Below are 6,000 nucleotides of genomic sequence, written 5' to 3' on the forward strand. Positions count from 1 at the left end.
GGCAGGATCTGGGGAAGTACTCATAATTAAACACAGATTTCTGCAGCAAATAAATGCATATTCATTTAATATGGATATTAAAGATTATATACAACCTCACTCAGTTTAGGCCACCAAAAAAACTTGTCGTGTTTTTTTGTTTTGTTACTTTTGAATACTAGCTTTATTGAGATATTCATGTACAATGAATTTCACCCTCTAAAAGCCTATGATTCAGTGGTTTTTAGTATATTTGGAAGTTGTGTATTGATCACCACTATCTGATTCTAGAAAATTCATTACCCAAAAAGAAATTCCATAACCATTAGCAGTCACTCCCTATTTCTCTCTCACCCTACTCCTTAGCAACCTCTAATCAACTTTCTGTCTCTAATGATTTGCCTATTCTGAGTATTTCATATAAATAGAATCATAGAATAAGTACCTTTTCTCTCTGGCTTCTTTCACTTAGCATAATGTTTTCACAGTTCCATCCATGTTGTAGCCTGTATCAGTACCTCATTTCTTTTTATGACTGAATAATGTTCCGTTGTGCAGTTGTACCACATTTTATTGATTGCTTCATCAGTTGATGGATATTTGGGTTGTTTCCACTTCGTGGCTATTATGAATAATGCTGCTATGAACATTTGTGTACACGTTTTTGTGTGAACATATGCTTTTGATTTAAAAAAATTTTTTTATTGTTATGTTAATTACCATACATTATATCATTAGTTTTTGATGTAGTGATCCATATTCATTGTTTGTGCATAACACCCATTGCTCCATGCAGAACGTGCCCTCTTTAATACCCATCACCAGGCTAACCCGTCCTCCCACCCCCCCTACCCTCTAGAACCCTCAGTTTGTTTTTCAGAGTCCATCGTCTCTCATGGTTTGTCTCCCCCTCCGATTTCCCCCCCTTCATTCTTCCCCTCCTGCTATATCTTCTTCTTCTTTTTTTTTTCTTAACATATATTGCATTATTTGTTTCAGAGGTACAGATCTGTGATTCAACAGTCTTGCACAATTCACAGCACTCACCATAGCACATACCCTCCCCAATGTCTATCACCCAGCCACCCCATCCCTCCCTGCCCCACTCCAGCAACACTCAGTTTGTTTCCTGAGATTAAGAATTCCTCATATCAGTGAGGTCATATGATACATGTCTTTCTCTGATTGACTTATTTCACTCAGCATAACACCCTCCAGTTCCATCCACGTTGTTGAAAATGGCAAGCTCTCATTCCTTTTGATGGCTGCATAATATTCCATTGTGTATATATACCACATCTTCTTTATCCATTCATCTGTCTATGGACATCTTGACTCTTTCCACAGTTTGGCCATTGTGGACATTGCTGCTATAAACATTGGGGTGCATATACCCCTTCGGATCCCTACATTTGTATCTTTGGGGTAAATACCCAGGAGTGCAATTTCAGGATTGTATGGTAGCTCTATTTTCAACTTTTTGAGGAACCTCCATACTGTTTTCGAGAGTGGTTGCACCAGCTTGCATTCCCATCAACAGTGTAGGAGGGTTCTCCTTTCTCCACATCCCCACCAACATCTGTCGTTTCCTGACTTATTAATTTTATATGCTTTTAATTTTTATGGGCAAATACCCTGGAGTGGAATTGCTTGGTCATGAGGTCATTTAACTTTTTGAGGTACTGCCAAACTATTTTCCAAAGCAGTTACATCATTTTATATTGTTAAAAGCAATGGATGAGTGTTCCTGTTCCTTTACACCCTTGCCAATGCTTGTTTTAATTTTTTTTTTTAAATTAGAGTCATCTAATGTGATGTGAAATGGTATCTCCGCGTGTTTTTCATTTGCATTTCTCTAATGACTAATGATGTTGAGCATCTTTTCATGGTATATCTTCTTTGGAGGAGTGTCTATACAAACATATTGATTGTTTTTTAAGTTGGATTACTTGTCTTTTTGCTGAGTTGTAAGAATTCTTTGTGTATTCTGGATTAAGTCCCTTATCAAACATGATTTGCAAATATTTTTCTCTATTTTATGTTTGTCTTTTTAGTTTCTTTATGGTATTTTTGAAGCACAGATGTTTTTAATTTTGATGAAGTCCAAATTACCTATTTTTAATTTGGTTTCTTATGTTGTAGGTGTAATATCTAAGAAACTATTGCATAATCCGAAGTTGTGAAAATTTACTTCTTTTTTTTGTAAGAGTTTCATGGTTTTAAGTTCTTACATGTGCGTCTTTTATCCATTTTGAGTTAATATTTGTGTATTATGGGAGGTAGCCAGGTTTGCAGCCAAATGAGTTATGAAAACAAGCTTTCATATTTCAGAGACTTTTGGATTTGGGAAGAATACTTAAGGCATGGAGGCTCTTATGATCCTGCCCCCTGACCAAAGGTGATCAAACTAGACATAGACAAATCACCTGAGCTGGAAAAAATGTCATTTTAAGGACAGTAGCCAGTCTCTGTATTGTGTGATAAAGCTTGGAATTGTTCTGTAAGCATTTTAGTGATCCCTTTAGTCTTGGAGATGTTGAATAATGAGTAATTCTACTTATTGTGTTGGGGGGTCCTGACCCAGTGAAACAAAACAAATTAATATGCTTAATTTTAAGATAATAGATGTTTGGTTTAGTATTATGAATTATGTGCATCTTCTACATTGTGTGCATTTTTTTTTTATGGAACAGGCTGCTTACAGTTAGTTGTTTTCTTTATAATTCCAGAATTAGGCTGCTTTATGACAGTATATAAGTGTGTGTGTCTATCATGTAAATGTTTGTTTATAAGAAATTGGGAGAGCAGACCATAAGAGGAACATGAAGATCTGAAATCTTTTCATTGTAACCTGGAAGGAAGTGTGTGAAAAGGAGCTGGACTGGATCTGACATGGTGGCATCTGAGTGGGACAATCAGTGAGCCACATGTGATCCTAGTTAAGGTTGAATAAGTCAAACTTTGGAAACTCTACTGTCAACAATTATGGATTGGCTTCCTGCAGCCAGGGTCCATATCATATTTTGCATGGTGGGAAATAGGAGATCGTTTCTGAATATCATGCTCATTCCCACCATCAGTCATCCTCAAGGAGGACATGTGGCTCCTAAGTAGAGAAGGCCAGCCTTTTACTCTGGCTGGGTTTGGGAAAGAGAGGGAAAGCCCATGGTCTGGGAAGGAAAAGGTAACAACTGTTGAAAGGACTCCTAACTTTGGGAGGAGAACTGTCATTCTACAACACTATGGCCAACTGAAGATCACTGGTAGGGAACCCTCTGTGGTAAAGTATTGCCAGTAGATACTAGGGCAATGATGACTAAAATTTTGTTTTAAATAATCATCTTTTCCTGTGTTGTAGTTTCTTTTATCTTTAAGTCAGCAGTTACACTGATGAACATTAAAGACTCAGGTTAGCTGTGCTTTGGGATTTTAGGGAGGTGCCTATGTCTACACTTGGCACAAAGTTTTAGGTGGATACCCTGGGCAGGGTGGAGAAAGGATTTTGAGATAGCAGGAAGAGCTCTTGTGAGAAACGGAGTAGTAGGCTGGAGGGAGAGATGGCAAGAAACAATAATGATACATTTGTGGGGACATGGAAGCATTTCCGAAGGAATCTTAGAAGTACTTGGGGAGTGGACAAAATGCTCTGAGGTCACATAGGATGGAGGCTTAAGCTATGTTAGCTGGACATAAAAGAGAAAGGTGATCCCCTCAGTTCTTTGGAATTTGGAGGATATTTGAAGGTTATATTTATAACCCGAAGAACCTTGGATACCAGGATATGTTAGAACGTTTTAGAGGGGAGGAATCTGGGACAAGCCCTGGCTTTCTAAACCTTGGCCGGGTAGGTCTGAATGTGGGAAGCGAGAAGCTTCCCGGGGTGCTACACCTTTAAGTCAGTCTGGCAAATGTGAAAATGTCAGCTGTAGACAGGCTAGTACTGTTTGTGGTTATGTATTGAACTTCATTTCCTCTCCAATTCTGTTTCCATCTGACCCTAATTCTTGGCTTCAACCTCTTGTTTATAGTTCTGCTCCTGCTCATTAGACTGGCATTGGTATTTGGTATTCCCTGTTGGACTTTTGGCCTTTCCTCAAGGATGTGGATGACAGCCACTTTAGTATTTCAAGTCTCAGAATCAAGCTTTGTTTTGGGGTGATGAAAATGCTCTAAAATTAGGTTGTGGTGATGGTTGCCCAACTCTGTGAACATACTAAAAACCACTGACATGTACACTTTAAATGTGTGAATTTTATGGTATATGAATAATAAATATGGTATGTGAATAAAGCTATTAAAAAATCAAGCTCTGGGTTAATGGCCAGTGCACAATAAAAATAATAGTAGCTTATATTTTTAGATTATTGAGTATGGGCAACAAAATGGTCTGAAGACTTTGTTCATAATTTTCACCGCAACTGTATGAGGTAGGTATTATCATCATCCTTGCTTTTACGGAAAAGGAACATGTAATTTTCTCTCAGCCTTACAGCTTATCTGTGCCAGAGCCAAGATAAGAATTGGAAGTCTGGCTTCAGAATCAGTACTCTTTGCCACTATGCTATAGCGTGGTGTTAGGTCAGGGTGGGAGTTAAGTATGTCTGTTTTTCTCATTTGAAAAAGGAGGTAAAATTAGGTGCTGACAATGGTAGTGGGGGTGGTCATTGAATGGTTGGAATAAAGTACTGAAGTGAATCAGAAGTTGTATCATTTATCTATTGCTGCATAATAAACCACCCCCAAACTCAATGTCTTAAAACAATAACTATTTCTTTTGTTCATGTGTCTGCAGGGTAGTCCTTGTGGTCTGGGTCAGGCTGGGCTGATTCTGGTTTGTGATTGGTTGGCTGGCAGGGGGCTAGATAGGAAAATATTTAAGTTGATTTTTCTGAGGCATTTTACCTTATTTTATTTTTTAAAGATTTTATTTATTTATTTATTTTATTTTAGAGAGAGAGAGCACGCATGCGCGTGTGGGGGCAGGGGTGGGGAGGAGCAGAGGGGGATGGAGGGAAAGAATTTCAGGTAGACCCCCTCTGAGTGCTGAGCCCCATGCAGAGCTCAATCTCACGACCCTGAGATCATGACCTAAGCCAAAACCAAGTCTCCGATGCTTAATTGACGAAGCCATCCAGGCACCCCTATTTTCTTAGGCATTTTACATTGGCTTAAGGAGTAATATAGAATATTATCAATTGAAGAGTAGTGGAAGTTCAATTTTCCAAATCTTATTTAACAGTTATTCTTAATCATCTAGGAGAAAGAGAATACAATGTGTATTTGGGTTGCCAATAAATGATTGAGCCTGTTCGCTTAGATTACTTATGTTAGTTTCCTTTTGAGACTTCAGTCTAATCTTTCATTTAGAGACTATCCTGAAGATATTTTATTATCCTATGTTTCAGTTATTGAAGAAACATTCCTGCAATGTATCTTGGATAATCAAGTCTCCTCTGAAGCTCTATCATCTCATAGAATAGGAATTCACTTTAGATTCAACTCCCTGTGACTCTCTTAGTAGTCTTAAATGTCTTTTTCATACTTGACTTTATTGATCTAGCTAAAAATTAGAGGATTATTTCCTTGGCCATTTGGGGTTTACGAGATACCCAGGGACTTCTATTTCTATTTCTATTTTGCCCATTTCCATGATTTTCTCCCTGATGGATGGTTGCATGTCCCAGTAGATGAGAACTAAACTGTAGTCTTACATTTATGCCATAATACTGCCCTGGTGGACCACTCAGCTTAGTCTGTCAGTTCTTTTGATGGGTCTTGTATGAGATAGGCCATGTAGGACAAGCCAAGAAGTTCCACCAGGTTGCTCCTAGGAAGTGAGGATTATGGTTTTTATTTCAGGCCTCTTTCTTTTCTGGGGTCACAAGGCCATACATATTGTGGTCAGTGTTTTTAGTTTTTTGTTTTTTTGTTTTGTTTTAATTTAAAATTTGAGTATAGTTGACATACAATGTTACATTAGTTTCTGGTGCACAACATAGTGATTCAACATCTCTATGTTAT

This window comes from Zalophus californianus, chromosome 4, assembly GCF_009762305.2.
Source record: "Zalophus californianus isolate mZalCal1 chromosome 4, mZalCal1.pri.v2, whole genome shotgun sequence".
Taxonomy (NCBI): Eukaryota; Metazoa; Chordata; class Mammalia; order Carnivora; family Otariidae; genus Zalophus; species Zalophus californianus.